We start from the raw sequence: 20,604 nt of genomic DNA on the forward strand, positions 1-20,604 counted from the left end.
ATTCTGAAGCAAACTCAAGACTATGGGCACTACAAGGAATCTTTTTTGTAACAATTCAGCATCCTCAAGGACAAGAACAGAATTAAACATTTCACAATTATGGGTTCAAAATTAGTACCATTCCTTTCTCCAACGTGGATATTGGTATAGGCAGTCTGAGAGTAGTGACAATAGCATGTAAAGCACGAGAAATAGAGCCAGCAAGAGTTTCTTTAATTTCAGAAGAACGATCATCTCGTAAGATGATCTTCTGCGGATAATCCCTCCCATTAACTCGGAGGTACTCTTCGTGGGAAGAGTCATCTCTCCCATATATATAACCCAAAGATGAAGATACAATCCATTCAAAAAGAGCATTCCACATTGTAGCAAAAGTTGACAGACAATGGACATCAAAAAGAATAGAAGCAATCAACAAAAGTAGAAAATGCAGAAATCATATGGCACTCCTGTAAGGTCTACGAGACTTCCAGTTACAATGAAACCCTCTGGTGGAGCATCAAACCATGAGTCCTCTAGGTAAAAAAAATCAGAGGGTGGAATCCCAGGCTTTGTTGGCCACTTTACAGGGCCTTCTTTTGGTTCAATCGTATCAATATTCTTCACTTTCTCCTCAAGTGGATATGGCAATATGATAATCCCAGTTTCAGAAACTGTAAAAAGAATCGGGTTATGAACAAACTCAGAAGTTCTGCATACTACATTAAAACTTGGAATCCACGTATAATTCAATTAATGCACCCAAAATATACACACCAGCATTATTGGCATCAGAATCTCCAGATGCCACAGCACAAGCTTCTGCAGACACAAATCGAAACATATCATCATCATCACCATCTTCTGCTCTGACAGATATTTCAGAATCTCCTCTATGTGCATCCATCTCCTTAAATTCAAAAAGACTGCCTTTCCGAGCATCGCCAACTTTTCTATTATCAGCCCAAATAACTGAGCGGTTAAGTTTCTTTGCTCCATCAGGTTTAAGAGAGGATTTGAGCACAACCTCACTTGATCCCACGGCTTTGTTCTTTGACTTTGTATAAGACTATCGTAATTCTTGGAAGTGGTATATTCACTGTTCATAATTATGGCACTAGTAAAACACGTCTCATTATCAACCAAGTAATCTCCTTTACCCGACTTGTAATTGCTAGAATCAAACACAGGGAAAAAAACTGCATTTGTTAAACTAAAGAAAACCAAGTTTTTCTCTGAATAATAACTTGCGGGAAAAGCCTAACCTCCATTTTTGCTGTTTTTCTAAAGGTGAAGGATTAGACACCAATTCTCTTTGTGGAACATGGACTTCAATAGCATTGGAAGGACCCACCAAAGAAACTTCCCCAGCTTTTATTTCCTCATTCTCTTTCATCTTCAAATTGGAAAATCCTAATTCTCCATTCATTCCCCAAACCCACGTCGTCAAACGAACTGCATTATGTTTCGCGAGTTTCAAAACAGGACATCTCTCTTGTAAACTCACAGCGAAAGTTCCGCTATTAATCAGACAATCGGCGGTACAAGACCAGCTGGTATTTTATAAATGATAAATTCTATACTCTTTCAAAAAGATTTTAGTAGCGGGCAAAGCTTAGTTTAGAGAGCTTTGTAATTTTTTCACGTTGGTCTCTCGCTCTCCCTGTTAATGAATTTGGCCTATTCTCTTCTTACTGATTATATATAATAGTTCACCTATTAATCAGGCAATCGTCGGAGCAAGACCAACTAGTAATTTGTAAATGATAAATTTTATGCTCTTTCAAAAAGATATTAATAGCGGGAATAACTCAGTTGGGAGAGTATCAGACTGAAGATCTAAAGGTTGCGTGTTTGATCCATGCTCACCGCATGAACTTTGTAATTTTTCACATTGGTCTCTCGCTCTCCCTGTCAATGGATTTGGCCTATTCTCTTCTTACTGGTTATATATAATAGTCATTATATATAATAGTTCCGCTATTAATCAGACAATCGGCGGAGCAAGACCAACTGGTATTTTGTAAATAAGAAATTATATGCTCTATCAGAAAGATATTAATAGCGGGGATAACTCAGTTGGGAGAGCATCAGAATGAAGATCTAAAGGTCGTGTTTTCAATCCATGCTTAGCGCATGAACTTCGTAATTTTTTTCACGTTGGTCTTTTGCTCTCCATATTAATGGATTTGGCCTATTCTCTTCTTACTGGTTATATATAATAGTCGTTATATATAATAGTTCCGCTATTAATCAGACAATCGGTGGAGCAAGACCATATGGTATTTTGTAAATGATAAATTTTATGCTCTTTAAAAAATATATTAATAGTAGGGATAACTCAGTTGGGAGATCGTCCGACTGAAGATCTGAAGGTCGCGTGTTTGATCCACGCTCACCGCATGAACTTTGTAATTTTTTCACGTTGGTCTCTTGCTCTCCCTGTTAATGGATTTGGCCAATTCTCTTCTTACTGGTTATATATAATAGTTGTTATATATAATAGTTCCGCTATTAAAAAGGCAATCGACAGAGCAAGACCAGCTGGTATTTTTTAAATGATAAATTCTATGTTCTTTCAAAAAGATATTAATAGCGCGGGGATAGCTCAGTTGGGAGAGCGTCAGACTGAAGATATTAAGGTTGTGTGTTCGATCCACACTCACCGCATGAACTTTGTAATTTTTTCACAGTTTCGCTATTAATCAGGCAATCGGCGGAGCAAGACCAATTGGCATTTTGTAACTGATAAATTCTATGCTCTTTCAAAAAGATATTAATAGTGGGGATAACTTAGTTGGGAAAACATCGGACTGAAGATCTAAAGGTCACGTGTTCGATCCACGCTCACTGCATGAACTATGTAATTTTTTCACGTTGGTCTCTTGCTCTCCCTGTTAATGGAATATGCTTATTCTGTTCTTACTGGTTATATATAATAGTTCCGCTATTAATAAGGCAATCGACGGAGCAAGACCAGCTGGTTTTTTGTAAATGATAAATTCTATGCTCATTAAAAAAGATATTAATAATGGGGATAACTCATTTGGGAGAGCGTCAAACTGAAGATCTGAAGATTGCGTGTTCGATCCACACTCACCGCATGAGCTTTGTAATTTTTTCACATTGGTCTCTCGCTCTCCCTGTTAATGGAATATGCCTATTCTGTTCTTACGGGTTATATATAGTAATCGTTATATATGATAGTTTCGCTATTAATAAGGCAATCGGCGGAGCAAGACCAATTGGTATTTTGTAACTGATAAATTCTATGCTCTTTCAAAAAGATATTAATAGCGGGGAATGCTCAGTTGGGAGAGCGTCAGAATTAAGATCTGACGGTCGCATGATCAATTCACTCTCACCGAATGAATTTTGTAATTTTTTCACGTTGGTCTCTCGCTCTCACTGTTAATGGATTTGTCCTATTCTCTTCTTACTTGTTATATATAATAGTCGTTACATATAATAGTTCCGCTATTAATCAGGCAATCGGCGGAGCAATGCCAACTGATATTTTGTAAATGATAAATTCTATGCTCTTTCAGAAAGATATTAATAGTGGGGATGGCTCTGTTGGGAGAGCATTAGACTGAAGATATAAAGGTCGTGTGTTCGATCTGCGTTCACCGCATGAACTTTGTAATTTTTTCACGTTGCTCTCTCGCTCTCCCTGTTAATGGATTTGGCCTATTATCTTCTTATTGGTTATATATAATAGTCGTTATATATAATAGTTCCACTATTAATCAGGTAATCGGTGGAGCAAGACCAACTGATATTTTGTAAATGATAAATTCTATGCTCTTTCAAAAAGATATTAATAGCGGGGATAACTAAGTTGGAAGAGCGTAAGACTGAAGATCTAAAGGTCGCGTGTTCGATCCACGATCATTGTATGAGCTTTATAATTTTTTCATGTTGGTCTCTCGCTCTCTCTGTTAATGGAATTGGCCTATTCTCTTCTTATTGGTTATATATAATAGTCGTTATATATAATAGTTCTGCTATTAATCAGGTAATCGCCAAAGCAAGTCCAGCTAGTATTGTTTAAATGATAAATTCTATGCTCTTTCAAAAAGTTATTAGAAGCGGAGATAGCTCAATTGGGATAGCGTTAGACTAAAGATCTGAAGGTCGCGGGTTCAATCCATGCTCACTGCATGAACTTTTTATTTTTTCACATTGGACTTTCGCTCTCCCTGTTAATGGATTTGGCCTATACTCTTCTTACTGGTTTATATAATAGTCGTTATATATAATAGTTTCACTATTAATCAGGCAATCGGTGGAGCAAGACCAACTGATATTTTGTAAATGATAAATTCTATGCTCTTTCAAAAAGATATTAATAGCGGGGATATCTCAGTTGGAAGAGCGTAAGACTGAAGATCTAAAGGTCGCGTGTTTGATTCACGATCACTGCATGAGGTTTGCAATTTTTTCATGTTGGTCTCTCGCTCTCTCTGTTAATGGAATTGGCATATTCTCTTATTACTGGTTAAATATAATAGTCGTTATATAATAGTTCTGCTATTAATCAGGCAAACGATGGAGCAAGTCCAGCTGATATTTTTTAAATGATAAATTATATACTCTTTCAAAAAGATATTAATAGTGGGGATAGCTCAGTTGGGAGAGCATTAGACTGAAGATTTAAAGGTCGCGGGTTCGATCCATGCTCACCGTATGAACTTTGTAATTCACGTTGGTCTCTCGCTCTGCCTGGATTTTGCCTATACTCTTCTTACTGGTTATATATAATAGTCTTTATATCTTGAAATAGTCTTTATATCTTGAAACATTCTCTAATCTTGTACAGGCACTCCCTGAGGTTTTTCGCTCTTCTCCCTGCCTGGTCAGGGCAGGTGAATGCTATTACCTTCAGTCTATTGCCTTGTGCTTCACTTTAGAAGCTCTTATTATCATACATATAATATAACATAACATTTTAATTCTATTAGCAAGACAATACACTCCTTACCCTATCAGATCAGAAAATTTTTCACTTTGTGTTGGCATATATACTTTTTAAAACACTTTTAACTTCGTTTTTAGCCTATAATCGGCTAAACCGTAGCTCTGATACCATTAAATGTAACACCCCAACCTATATTCGACCCGAATACGAGTCAAAGATGTCACATTGACTTTTCAAAACCTTTTTCTTACAAAATATCAAAACATTTGAACTTATTTTAAGAAAATACGATCATATATTATTGAATTGTGTTTGTTATAAAATTTAGAGGCAAAAACATATTTATGAACAGTAAAATACGATATGAACAATACCGTATGAACAATACCATGAACAGTACCTACTACAGTACCCGAATGTTAAATTTTCCAAATTGCTTAAGGGGTATCGATTCCCCTGCTATAGGGAATCGATTCCCCTGCTACAGTAATTTCGGCAAAATACTTATAAATTAGTAAAAATCCAAGTTTTTATTCGTATAAATATAAACATTTAAAACATTACAAAACTTAATCATATGATTTTACAAAACCGATTAAAACATATCGGATTTAAACCTTTATTTATATGCCAACCACTATCATTGTTACAAAATACATACTATACATTTATTTTCTGATATGATCTTTGGAAAAGAGAAACTGACCTGTCTTGCATAACTTTTACCAATCTTCCTCTTCTCGGAACCTACGCATGAAACAATCACACGCTAAGTCGTTGACTTAGTGAGGCATATAAAACATAAACTATAACCATCTATCATTTCATATAAAGAAAAGGTATACATATGCAAATATTATCATATCATATAAAAACATATATCATTAACATGCCTTTCAATACTCATATTATTGTTACTAATTCCTTGTGATCATATAAGCATGTGTTGAACATTTCTATACATATCATAGAACACATATATTTCACAACGAAACACACATAGCATCCTATAATCCATGCAATACCTTTCATATCACCACAAGCATATGCATCTTATATATTGTATTTGTTATTGTCTCTTTATTAGCCCATGGTACACTGGTGAGAACTGAAGGTATGTGAGTACACTGAGGTTGTGCACAAATGCTGTCACCACAGCTCGTATAAATTGCACTGAAGTGCCACGTAGAATTTATCCCGAAGGACCGCGTATAAATGTACCGAAGTGCCACGTAGAATTGCACCGTAGTGCCATATAAGATTGTCCATAAGGACCACATATAAATTTCTTAAGAATCATATACATATACCAAGGATCAAGTAAGTGTCTCAAAAGACCTCATACATGCTCCAAAGAATACATATACGTCCTGAAGGACCACGTAGAATTTGTCCCGAATGACCGCGTAGACCCTCTACTCTTGGCATGCCAACTATACCTATAGCTCTCGTATCATATAACATGGGCATTATTCTTATGCTTCATATATTCATGTACTCATATCATTGCTCTTATGATCACATATCACATGTGCATATAATCACGTAGTTTACTTTCATGTCACTTTTCATATGAATTCATATTCATATGTCACATAGCTTGTATCACTTTGCATGGATTCACATAAACATATATATCATTTGATTCATGTCTTATTCTTATATCATCATATATATTTCATCTATGTTTCATCACCTAACCTCATATCATATAACATGCTTTATTCACTTATGTTCACATGACATATAATGCATACAAATTATATTCACATATGCCTTTACTCATGAATTCATATATTATACTAATCATGTCATCTCTTGTTCTCATATGCTTCACATAGCACATATAAGCACATATAAGTTCATATAATCAAGTATACATTTCATGTCATTCACATCCTTATAATCAATACTCCATACACTATAACTATTGGAAATAGACTTATCACAAGTCCAATTTCTTATAATCTTATAAACTAAAATGCACTCATAAAAATCATATCAATCATATAACATTTTAGGAGTCACTTCTTACCATAGTAACTCCGTCACTGGCTCATCGCAAGCCAATATTTTTCGATTGCATAAGTACAATTAAATTGCACTCACCTTAGCCTTGCTTTGATTCAATCCTAATCCTTTGATTATTCCAGAACTTGTTTAGGCTCAATATCTACATAAATATAACATTTCAAAACAACTATCAGAAGCCTAAACTTTAAACTTGATGTTAATAACTTAAACCGGTTTTATGAACCAAATTCCATTTTCGTTTAAACCCAGAAAATCACTGTTCATGCCCGAAAATTCACTATAACAACTTAAATTCTTCATGTTTCATTCACTTTTCTATTCTTAACTCAAATATACATACTTGAACTAATTTATATCCATTTATTTCATCTTAAACCTCAAAATTCTATTCTCCATATAGAAATCAATAATCATACCAAATTTTTCATGTTATCCAAACTTACTTCTAACACTTCTAACTTCTTATTCTCATAGATGACAAGTCAAATTCAACTTAAAATTCAACTTATCAATTCTATTCAAGATTTCATTCAAGAACTCAAAATCTTTAACCTCTCATATACCTTTCATCTTATTGTTTTAGAACAAATTAAGCTTTCCTTAAGCTTAATTATCATCTAATGATCAAAACCCAACCTTTAATTGAACAAATAATCAACTAATGAAGAAACTTACCTTTGCCTTTGAGCTCTTACGGGAGGAGGAAGAAGAAATGAAATGTTTTCATCTTCCACGTTTTAATCTCCTATTAAAGGGGATAAAAATATCTTTTATTGTCAAATGACCATTTTGCCCTTTAATTCTTTGGATAATTACTAAAAAAAATTTCAGGAAATATCCCTAAATAAATCATTGAACTATTCAATTATTTTACTTTAATCACCAAAATCTGAAATTTTACAATTTAGTCACTAACCCGGTATTGAGGATGTTACACTACCCGGATCCGAGTCCGAGGTGTCGCATTGACTTTTCAAAACGTTTTTCTTTACAAATTGGTTAAATTTTAAATCCATAATTCAGGAAAATGAATATTTTTCATTAATTAAAACATTTGGTTTTACAAAACCTATCAGAGCATATCCAATACAATTCTTTTAGTACATGCCAACTACAATTAATATAACAATATACATAAAATTCAAAATACTTTTCTGATCTGAACATCGGAAAGGAGAGGCTGACATGTCTTGCTCTTTTTTGCTTCTTTTCTTGCTTCCCAGAACCTACGTGTGAAACACTCACACGCTAATTCAGTAACTTAGTGAAGCATAAATAAACTTACTATAACATATCATTATTAATTCCTACTATACACACACCATATAATCATATGCAACTATAACACAAATTATGCATTAACACATAAATACATACATATACATATAATTCCATTGTCTTTATTATTATTCTTATCCTTAATAGCATTACTTCGTTATTAATTCTTAGTCATATGTTTTTGTATCTAACATTCTTAACCAAACCATATATATATCATCATCACATCACCTATATCATTCCATAATGAAACAAACATATAATCATACCAAATTTATTTATTTTGTGTTTTTAATTAGTCCATGTACACCTGTGAGAACTAAAGATATGTGAGTACATTGAGGTTGTGCACCTATTCTGTCACCACAACTCTTATAATTCCCATTGAGTGGCAATGAAATCTATGTTCTGAAGGACTCATACATATGTCCCGAATAACCTGTCCATATGTCCCGAATGACATAGGTAAACTTGTCCGTATGTCCCGAAGGACATAGGTAACCCTCGACTCTTGGCATGCCAACTATACCTCTAGCTCTCATTTCACATAACATGAGCATTCTCTTTCATATCATTTCCTATATTCATATAAACATATGTTTCACTTTCACATATCACATATACTTTTTCTTTCATATATCTCATGTCATGTCTCATATATTGTGATCATGTAAGCACATTATTTATTTTCATATAGCTCATATCATTTCATTCATAATCACATAATTCAATTATATCATACCAACATGCATTCACATAACTTCCTTTAACATACCTAATATATCATGTAACTCATCTGACTCAATCTCATTTCACATGTAGTTTCCTAACTTATCTCTGTATAGATTATATAACATAAACAAGTAATCTCATATGTCCTATAAGTAAATACTATCTATCTTGTCTCATTTTTTCATTTACTCACATAAATCATTTATACTAGTTCACATGGTTTATTACACTATCCTGAATTTATACCGATCATGTAACCTATACCCTCACATATAATTTGTATCACTTATTTCACATTATTTATATACTAAGTTAATCTATTTATTTAGTTCAATTTCGCATGACTCCTATATCATAGTTTCCTTTAAGTATATAAATCTTCCCTATATCACTTATCTTATAGGTTCGTATCATCTATTATGCTAAAGTCTCCTCTTTAATATATTATTCTCATATTATCCTATAGTTTAATCTTATTTAACTTATCTCACTTCTCATTTAGTCATATAATTCTATTATACTGGTTCATATAATTGATCACATCACTATAAACTTGCCCAACTCATGTTCATGTTGTTTATATAGTTTTTACATATGTTTACCTAGCTCATAATCACATACTTTATCTCATAATCATATATTCATATAATCTCATAATTTATTATCATATGGTTTGTAGATTATCCTCTTATGTTCACATATATCATGTAGCATGTATGGTCACCTATCATATATTCATACAATTCCTTATATCCATATGGTCATATATATATATATATCATATCGCATAAATTTATCACATTAATATGTATTCTCCCAAATCATGTAACAAATATAATCACATATAACACATATGCTCATATCAAACACATGCTCATGTTTATGAATTCATGCATACTACTATAAGAAATAGACTCATTACAAGTCATATTTCCATTAAACATCATATACTGCTAGTATGCACTCACCTGGCCTCACTAGTAAATAATGTTCTCTTATCTTTTTCTTGATGCCTAATACTTGTCGACTTGTCCGGACTTTGCTCTCGATCGATATCTACACAATCATACATATTATATACATATCATCATTCCAGTATCATAATTTGATCATTAATTTCTTATACCAAAAGAAATGCTTAATTTCATTTCCACTTGGAGTAGTATCAGTACCCCCGTAGGGTATCGATACTTCCCTAGCTGTGGTATCGATACCCATTTTACATACGAAGTTCTCATTTCCAAAACTGGTAATGATATCGTCCTTCTAGGTATCGATACCCCATGAATGCCTTTATCAAATTCAGACTTATGATATCGATACCCCTATTCCCAATATCGTTATTTTACTCTTGAAGTATCGGTACTAGATGAATCAATACCGATACCCCATGCCCAGAATTCACTTCTTTAACCCAAAAATTTTACCAAACTTACTTATATCTTATATTAGAACCTCCTTTAAGTCATTTAAGCTTAACTACACTTATTCTAATGAACTTAAATCACTTTAACTCATTCTAATTTCCAATATTCCACATGCACACTTGAATTCAATAATCAAGCCAATAAATCAACATGTTCTAAATTTATTTCTAACAATTTGAATTTCTTATTCTTGCTGATGACAAGTCAAATTTAACTTCAAGCTTCAATTACTAACTCTTTTCCAAGATTTCACTTATAAACATCTCATCTTTAATCCTTTCTAACTTAATCATCTTAGAGTTTTAAGTTACCTTAAGCTTCACTTAAACTTTCTTAACATCTCAAGAATTAAAACCAACTTAAAAATGAAAGGAAACATTCACTTGAGATCATTTTACCTTACCAATGGAGCCACGGGAAGAGAAGATGAAGAAAACCAACCAAGTCTCAAGAATTTTCTTTTTCTTTTTCTCCCCTCTCCACGTGTTTTATACCCTGTAAAAGAAAGATAAAAATCTTTCTTATAAAAAGACCAATTTACCCTTTACTTCATTTAATATTTACAAACAATCATGCATAAAATATTCCCAAATAAGTCCCTGAACTTTTTAAATTTTTAAAACCAAACCTCAAAGTTTTAAAACTTTCATTCTAGTCATTGACCCTGATTTTGGGATGTTACAGTAATTTTTTTCATGTTGATCTCTCGCTCTCTCTGTTAATGGAATTGACCTATTCTCTTCTTACTAGTTATATATAATAGTCGTTATATATAATAGTTCTACAATTAATCAGGTAATCGGCGGAGCAAGACCATCTGGTATTTTTAAAATGATAAATTCTATGCTCTTTCAAACAGATATTAATAGCGGGGATAACTCAATTAGGAGAGCGTCAAACTGAAGATCTGAAGGTCACGTGTTCGATTCACGCTCACCGCACGAACTTTGTAATTTTTTCATATTGGTCTCTCGCTCTCCCTTTTAATGGATTTGGCATATACTCTTTTTACTGGTTATATATAATAGTCGTTATATATAATAGTTTCGCTATTAATCAGGTAATCAGTGGAGCAAACCAACTGGTATTTTGTAACTGATAAATTCAATGTTGTTTCAAAAAGATATTAATATCGGGGATAGCTCAGTTGGGAGAGCGTCAGACTGAAGATCTGAAGGTCGCCTGTTCGATCTATGATCACCGTAGGAAATTTGTAATTTTTTCACATTGGTCTCTCGATGTCCCTATTAATGGAATATGTCTATTCTATTCTTACTCGTTATATATAATAGTCGTTATATATAATAGTTCCACTATTAATCAGGCAATCGGCAGAGCAAGAGCAGCTGCTATTTTGTAAATGATAAATTCTATGCTCTTTCAAAAATGATATTAATAGCGAGGATAGCTGAAATGGGAGAGTGTCATACTGAAGATCTGAAGGTCGCATGTTCAATCTGCGCTCATCGCATGAACTTTGTAATTTTTTCACGTCGGTCTCTCGCTTTCCCTATTAATGGACTTGACATATTCTCTTCTTACTGGTTATATATAATAGTCGTTATATATAATAGTTCCACTATTAATCAGGCAATCGGCGGAGCAAGACCAGCTGTTATTTTGTAAATGATATATTTTATGCTCTTTCAAAAAGATATTAATAGTTGGGATAGCTTAGTTAGGAGAGCGTCAGACTGAAGACCTGAAGGTCGCGTGTTCGATCTGTGCTCACCGCATGAACTTTGTAATTTTTTAACGTTGGTATCTCGCTCTCCCTGTTAATGGATTTGGCCTATACTCTTCTTACTGGTTATATATAATTGTCATTATATATAATAGTTTCTCTATTAATCAGGCAATCGGTGGAGCAAGACCAACTGATATTTTGTAACTGATAAATTCTATGCTCTTTCAAAAAAGATATTAATAGCAGAGATAGCTAAGTTGGGAGAGATTTAAACTAAAGATTTGAAGGTCGTGTGTTCGATCCACGCTCACCGCATGAACTTTGTAATTTTTTCGCGTTGGTCTATCGCTCTCCTTGTTAATGATTTAGGCCTATTCTCTTCTTACTCGTTATATATAATAGTCGTTATATAGAATAGTTTCACTATTAATCAGGCAATCGGTAGAGCAAGACCAACTGGTATTTCATAAATGATAAATTCTATGCTCTTTCAAAATGACATTAATAATGGGGAAAACTCAGTTAGGAGAGTGTGAAACTGAAGATATGAAGGTCGCGTGTTCGATCTACGCTCATCGCATGAGCTTTGTAATTTTTTCACGTTGGTCTATCGCTCTCTCTGTTAATAGAATTGGCTTATACTCTTCTTACTCGTTATGTATAATAGTTCCGCTATTAATCAGGCAATCGGCGGTGCAAGGCCAACTGGTATTTTTTAAATGATAAATTTTATGCTCTTTCAAAAAGATATTAATAGCGGGGGTAGCTCAGTTGGGAGAGCGTTAGACTGAAGATTTAAAGGTTGCGTGATCGATCCATGCTCACCGTATGAATTTTGTAATTTTTTCACATTGGTCTCTCGCTCTCCTGCCAATGGATTCGACCTATACTCTTCTTACTAGTTATATATAATAGTGTTAAATATAATAGTTTCGCTATTAATCAGGCAATTGGTGCAGCAAGACTAACTGATATTTTGTAAGTGATAAATTCTATGCACATTCAAAATGATATTAAGAGTGGGGATAGCTTAGTTGGGAGAGCATCAGACTGAAGATCTGAATGTCATGTGTTTGATCCACGCTCACCGTATGAGCTTTATAATTTTTTCATGTTGGTCTCTCGCTCTCTCTGTTAATGGAATTGACCTATTCTCTTCCTAATGGTTATTATAATAGTCATATATATAATAGTCATTATATATAATAGTTCCGCTATTAATCAGACAATCGGCAGAGCAAGACCAGTTGGTATTTTTTAAATGATAAATTCTACGCTCTTTAAATAAGATATTAATAGCAAGGATAGCTCAGTTGGGAGAGAGTCAGACTGAAGATCTGAAGGTCGCGTTTTCTACCCACGCACACTGCATGAACTTTGTAATTTTTTCACGTTGTTCTCTTGCTCTCCCTGTTAATGGATTTGGCCTATACTCTTCTTACTAGTTATATATAATAGTCGTATTATATAATAGATTCACTTTTAATCAGGGAATCGGTGTAGCAAGTCCAATAGGTATTTTGTAACTGATAAATTCTATGCTATTTCAAAAGATATTAATAGCGGGGATAACTCAATTAGGAGAGCGTCAGACTGAAGATCTGAAGGTCGCTTGTTCAGTCCACGCTCACCGTATGAACTTTGTAATTTTTTCACGTTAGTCTCTTGCTCTCCCTGTTAATGGATTTGGCATATTCTCTTCTTACTGGTTATATATAATAGTCGTTATATATAATAGTTTCGCTACAAATCAGGCAATCGGTGGCAGAAGACCAACTGGTATTTTGTAACTCATAAATTCTATGCTCTTTCAAAAGAAATTAATAGGGGGATAGCTCAGTTGGGAGAGCGTCAGACTGAAGACCTGAAGGTTGTGTGTTCGATCCACACTCCCTACATGAACTTTATAATTTTTTCACGTTGGTGTCTCGCTCTCCCTGTTAATGGATTTGGCCTATACTCTTCTTACTGGTTATATATAATAGTCGTTATATATAATAGTTTCGCTATTAATCAGGGAATCGGTGGAGCAAGACCAACATGTATTTTGTAAATGATAAATTCTATGCTCTTTCAAAAAGATATTAATAAGGGGATGACTCAGTTGAGAAAGCAACAGACTGAAGATCTAAAGGTTATGTGTTCTATCCACACTCACCGCATGAGCTTTGTAATTTTTTCACGTTGGTCTCTTGCTCTGCCTGTTAATGGAATTGATCTATTCTCTTCTTACTGATTATATATAATAGTCGTTATATATAATAGTTCCGCTATTAATCAGGCAATCGGTGGAGCAAGACCAGCAGGTATTTTTTAAATGATAAATTTTGTGATCTTTCAAAAAGATATTAATAGTGGGGATAGCTCAGTTGGGAGAGCGTCAGAATGAAGATATGAAGGTCACGTGTTTGATCCACGCTCACCGCATGGACTTTGTAATTTTTTCACGTTAGTCGCTCTCTCCCTGTTAATGGGGTTGTCCTATTCTCTTCTTACTCGTTATATATAATAGTCGCTATATATAATAGTTTCGCTATTAATCAGGGAATCGGTGGAGCAAGACCAACAGGTATTTTGTAAATGATAAATTTTATGCTCTTTCAAAAAGATATTAATAGGGGGATAGCTCAGTTGGGAGAGCGTCAGACTGAAGACCTGAAGGTCGTGTGTTGGATCCACACTCACTACATGAACTTTGTAATTTTTTCACGTTGGTGTCTCACTCTCCCTGTTAATGGATTTGGCCTATACTCTTCTTACTGGTTATATATAATAGTCGTTATATATAATAGTTTCTCTATTAATAAGGAAATCGGTGGAGCAAGACCAATAGGTGTTTTGTAAATGATAAATTCTATGCTCTTTCAAAAATATATTAATAGCATTAGATGGCTCAGTTGGGAAAGTGACATACTAAAGATCTAAAGGTCTCGTGTTCGATCCACAGTCACCGCATGAGCTTTATAATTTTTTCATGTTGGTCTCTCACTCTTTCTGTTAATGGAATTGGCCTATTCTCTTCTTACTAGTTATATATAATAGTCGTTATATATAATAGTTCCGCTATTAATCAAGCAATCGGTGGAGCAAGACCAACTGGTATTTTAAAAATGATAAATTATATGTTCTTTCAAAAAGATATTAATAGTGGTGATAGCGCAGTTGGGAGAGCGTCAGACTGAAGATCTCAAGGACACATGTTCGATCTACGCTCACCACACGAACTTTGAAATTTTTTCACGTTGGTCTCTCGCTCTCCCTGTTAATTGATTTGGCATATACTCTTCTTACTGGTTATATATAATAGTTCCGCTATTAATCAAAAATCGGTGGAGCAAGACCAACTGATATTTTGTACCTGATAAATTCTATGCACATTCAAAAAGATATTAATAGCGGGGATAGCTCAGTTGGGAGAGTGTCAAACTGAAAATCTGAACGTCACGTGTTCGATCTACATTCTCCGCATGAACTTTGTAATTTTTTCACGTTGGTCTCTCGCTCTCCCTGTTAATGGGTTTGACCTATTCTCTTCTTTCTGGTTATATATAATAGTTGTTATATATAATAGTTTCCCTATTAATTAGGCAATCGATGGAGCAAGACCAACTCGTATTTTATTTTGTAAATGATAAATTCTATGCTCTTTCAAAAAGATATTAGTAGCGGGAAAACTCAGTTGGGAGAGCGTCAGACTGAAGATCTTAAGCTCGCGTGTTAGATCTATGCTCACCACATGAACTTTGTAATTTTTTCAGGTTGGTCTCTCGCTCTCCCTGTTAATTGATTTGGCCTAAACTCTTCTTACTGGTTATATATAATATTCGTTATATATAATAGTTCCGCTTTTAATCAGAAAATCGGTGGAGCAAAACCAACTGATATTTTGTAACTGATAAATTCTATGCATATTCAAAAAGATATTAATAGCGGGTATAGCTCAATTGGAAGAGCGTTACATTGAAGATCTGAAGGTTGCATGTTCAATCCATGCTTACCACATGAACTTTGCAATTTTTTCACGTTGGTCTCTCGGTCTCCTTGTTAATGGGTTTGACATACTCTGTTCTTACTGGTTATATATAATAGTTGTTATATATAATAGTTTCGCTATTAATCAAGCAATCGGTGGAGCAAGACCAACTCGTATTTTGTAAATGATAAATTCTATGCTCTTTCAAAAAGATATTAATATCGGGAAAACTCAGTTGGGAGAGCGTCAGACTGAAGATATTAAGGTCGCGCGTTCGATCTACGCTCATCGCATGAACTTTGTAATTTTTTCACGTTGGTCTCTCGCTCTCCCTGTTAATGGATTTGGCCTATACTCTTCTTATTGGTTATATATAATAATCGTTATATATAATAGTTTCGCTATCAATCAGGCAATTAGTAGAGCTAGACCAACTGATATTTTGAAACGGACAAGTTCTATGCATATTCAAAAAGATATTAATAGCGGGGATAACTATGTTGGGAGAGCGTCGGACTTAAGATCTGAAGGTCACGTGTTCGATCCACGCTCACCGCATGAACTTTGAAATTTTTTCACGTTGGTATCTCGCTCTCCCTATTAATGGGTTTGACCTATTCTCTTCTTACAGGTTATATATAATAGTTGTTATATATAATAGTTTCGCTATTAATCAGGCAATCGATGGAGCAAAACCAACTCGTATTTTGTAAATGATAAATTTTATGCTCTTTAAAAAAGATATTAATAGCATAGATAACTAAGTTGGAAGAGATTTAGACTGAAGATTTGAAGGTCGTGTGTTTGACCCACGCTCACCGCATGAACTTTGTAATTTTTTCACGTTGGTCTCTCGCTCTCCTTGTTAACGGTTTAGGCCTATTCTCTTCTTACTCATTATATATAATAGTTTCACTATTAATCAGGCAATCGGTAGAGTAAGACCAACTGGTATTTCGTAAATGATAAATTTTATTCTCTTTAAAAAAGACATAAATAGTGGGGAAAACTCAGTTAGGAGAGTGTCAGACTGAAGATCTGAAGGTCGCGTGTTCGATCTACACTCATCGCATGAGCTTTGTAATTTATTCACGTTGGTCTATCGCTCTCTCTGTAAATGGAATTGGCTTATACTCTTCTTACTCGTTATGTATAATAGTTCCGCTATTAATCAGGCAATCGGCTGAGCAAGGCCAGCTGGTATTTTTTAATTGATAAATTTTATGCTCTTTCAAAAAGATATTAATAGCGGGGGTAGCTCAGTTGGGAGAGTGTCAGACTGAAGATCTGAAGGTCGCGTGTTCGATCTACGCTCACCGCATGAACTTTGTAAGTTTTTCACGTTGGTCTCTCGCTCTTCTGCCAATGGATTCGGCCTATACTCTTCCTACTGGTTATATATAATAGAAGTTATATATAATAGTTTCACTATTAATAAGGCAATTGGTGCAGCAAGACTAACTGATATTTTGTAACTGACAACTTCTATGCACATTAAAAAAGATACTAATAGCGGGGATAACTTAGTTGGGAGAGCATCAGACTGAAGATCTGAATATCATGTGTTCGATCCACGCTCACCGTATGAGCTTTATAATTTTTTCATGTTGGTCTCTCGCTCTCCCTGTTAATGGAATTGACATATTCTCTTCTTAATGGTTATTATAATAGTCGTTATATATAATAGTTCCGCTATTAATCAGGAAATCGGTAGAGCAACACCAGCTGGTATTTTTAAAATGATAAATTCTATGCCCTTTCAAAAGATATTAATAGCGGGGATAGCTCAGTTGGGAGAGCGTCAGACTTCAAGACCTGAAGTTCGTGTGTTCGATCCACGCTCACTGCATGAACTTTGTAATTTGTTCACGTTGGTCTCTCGTTCTCCCTGTTAATGGATTTGGCCTATACTCTTCTTACTGGTTATATATAATAGTTTCGCTATTAATCAGAAATCGGTGGAGCAAGACCAACTGATATTTTGTAACTGATAAATTCTATGCACATTCAAAAAGATATTAATAGCGGGGATATCTCAATTGGGAGAGCGTCAGACTGAAGATCTGAAGGTCGCGTGTTCGAACCACGCTCACCGCATGAACTTTGTAATTTTTTCACGTTAGTCTCTCGCTCTCCCTGTCAATGGGTTTGACCTATTCTTTTCTTACTGGTTACATATAATTGTTGTTATATATAATAGTTTCCCTATTAATCAGGCAATCGATGGAGCAAGACCAACTCGTATTTTGTAAATGATAAATTCTATACTCTTTCAAAAAGATTTCAGTAGCGGGAAAACTCAGTTGGAAGAGTGTCAGACTGAAGATCTTAAGGTCGCGTGTTAGATCTACGTTCACCGCATGAACTTTATAATTTTTTCAGGTTGGTCTCTCGCTCTCCCATTTAATTGATTTGGCATATACTCTTCTTACTGGTTATATATAATAGTCGTTATATATAATAGTTTCGCTATTAATCAGGGAATCGGTGGAGCAAGACTAACATGTATTTTGTAAATGATACATTTTATGCTCTTTCAAAAAGATATTAATAGCGGGGATGGCTCAGATGGGAGAGTGTTAGACTGAAGATCTGAAGGCCGCATGTTCAATCCACGCTCACTGCATGAACTTTGTAATTTTTTCATGTTGGTCTCTCGCTCTCCTTGTTAATGGGTTAGACATATTCTCTTCTTACTGGTTATATATAATAGTTTCGCTATTAATCAGGCAATCGGTGGAGCAAGACCAACTCGTATTTTGTAAATGATAAATTCTATGATCTTTCAAAAAGATATTAAAATCGGGAAAACTCAGTTGGGAGAGCGTCAGACTGAAGATATTAAGGTCGCGCGCTCGATCCACGCTCACCGCATGAACTTTGTAATTTTTTCAAGTTGGTCTCTCGCTCTCCCTGTTAATGGATTTGGCCTATACTCTTGTTATTGGTTATATATAATAATCGTTATATAAAATAGTTTCGCTATCTATCAGGCAATTAGAAGAGCAAGACCAACTGATATTTTGTAACTAACAAATTCTATGCATATTCAAAAAGATATTAATAGCGGGGATAGCTCAGTTGGGAGAGTGTCAGACTGAAGATCCAAAGGTCGCGTGTTCGATCCACGCTCACCGCATGAACTTTGTAATTTTTTCACGTTGGTCTCTCGCTCTCCCTGTTAATGGGTTTGACCTATTCTCTTCTTACTGGTTATATATAATAGTTGTTATATATAATAGTTTTGTTATTAATCAGGCAATCGATGGAGCAAGACCAACTCGTATTTTGTAAATGATAAATTCTATGCTCTTTCAAAAAGATATTAATAGCAGGAAAACTCAGTTGGGAGAGCGTCAGACTGAAGATCTTAAGGTCGCGTGTTCGATCTACGCTCACCGCATGAACTTTGTAATTTTTTCAGGTTGGTCTCTCGCTCTCCCTGTTAATTGATTTGGCCTATATTCTTCTTGTTGGTTATATATAATAGTCGTTATTTATAATAGTTCAGCTATTAATCAGAAAATCGATGGAGCAAGACCAACTAATATTTTGTAACTGATAAATTCTATGCACATTCAAAAAGATATTAATAGCGGGGATAGCTCAGTTGGGAGAGCGTCAGACTGAAGATCTGAAGGTCTTGTGTTCGATACATCCTCATCGCATGAACTTTGTAATTTTTCACATTGATCTCTCGCTCTCCCTGTTAATGGGTTTGACCTATTCTCTTCTTACTGGTTATATATAATAATTGTTATATATAATAGTTTCGCTATTAATCAGGCAATCAGTGGAGCAAGACCAACTCGTATTTTGAAAATGATAAATTATATGATCTTTCAAAAAAATATTAATATCGGGGAAACTTAGTTGGGAGAGCGTCAGACTGAAGATATTAATGTCGTGCGTTCGATCTACGTTCACCGCATAAACTTTGTAATTTTTTCACGTTGGTCTCTCGCTCTCCCTGTTAATGGATTTGACCTATACTCTTCTTACTGGTTATATATAATAATCGTTATATATAATAGTTTCGTTATCAATCAAGAAATTGGTAGAGCAATACCAAATGATATTTTGTAACTGACAAATTCCTTACATATTCAAAAAGATATTGTTAGCCGGGATAGCTCAGTTGGGAGAGCGTCAGATTGATGATCTAAAGGTCGCGTGTTCGATCCACGCTCACTGTATAAACTTTGTATTTTTTTCACGTTGGTCTCTCGCTCTCCCTGTTAATGGGGTTGACCTATTCTTTTCATATTGGTTATATATAATAGTTGTTATATATAATAGTTTCGCTATTAATTAGGCAATCGATGGAGCAAGACCAACTCGTATTTTGTAAATGATAAATTGTATGCTCTTTCAAAAAGATATTAGTAGTGGGAAAACTAAGTTGGGAGAGCGTCAGACTGAAGATCTTAAGGTCGCGTGTTCGATCCACGCTCACCGTATGAACTTTGTAATTTTTTCACGTTAGTCTCTCGCTCTCCCTGTTAATGGATTTGGCCTATTCTCTTTTTACTGGTTATATATAATAGTCGTTATATATAATAGTTCTGCTATT

General features: G+C 34.5%; 7 non-coding genes and 1 pseudogene across 7 annotated transcripts; 7 read left to right on the forward strand and 1 right to left on the reverse strand.

Moving 5' to 3' along the window:
- LOC120178225 overlaps nucleotides 1-20,604 on the reverse strand; it is a 36,595-nt pseudogene that overhangs the window by 196 nt on the left and 15,795 nt on the right.
- On the forward strand, nucleotides 2,577-2,649 carry TRNAF-GAA. The gene has a single exon. It is a non-coding gene; the product is annotated as a tRNA-Phe (tRNA).
- On the forward strand, nucleotides 13,885-13,956 carry TRNAF-GAA. The gene has a single exon. It is a non-coding gene; the product is annotated as a tRNA-Phe (tRNA).
- TRNAF-GAA lies at nucleotides 17,280-17,352 on the forward strand. Its single transcript has one exon. It is a non-coding gene; the product is annotated as a tRNA-Phe (tRNA).
- Nucleotides 18,056-18,128, forward strand: TRNAF-GAA. Its single transcript has one exon. It is a non-coding gene; the product is annotated as a tRNA-Phe (tRNA).
- On the forward strand, nucleotides 18,585-18,657 carry TRNAF-GAA. The gene has a single exon. It is a non-coding gene; the product is annotated as a tRNA-Phe (tRNA).
- TRNAF-GAA lies at nucleotides 19,098-19,170 on the forward strand. Its single transcript has one exon. It is a non-coding gene; the product is annotated as a tRNA-Phe (tRNA).
- TRNAI-GAU lies at nucleotides 20,155-20,227 on the forward strand. The gene has a single exon. It is a non-coding gene; the product is annotated as a tRNA-Ile (tRNA).

The sequence above is a fragment of the Hibiscus syriacus genome, unplaced genomic scaffold (assembly GCF_006381635.1).
Source record: "Hibiscus syriacus cultivar Baekdansim isolate YM2019G1 unplaced genomic scaffold, ASM638163v2 tig00112344_pilon, whole genome shotgun sequence".
Classification (NCBI taxonomy): domain Eukaryota; kingdom Viridiplantae; phylum Streptophyta; class Magnoliopsida; order Malvales; family Malvaceae; genus Hibiscus; species Hibiscus syriacus.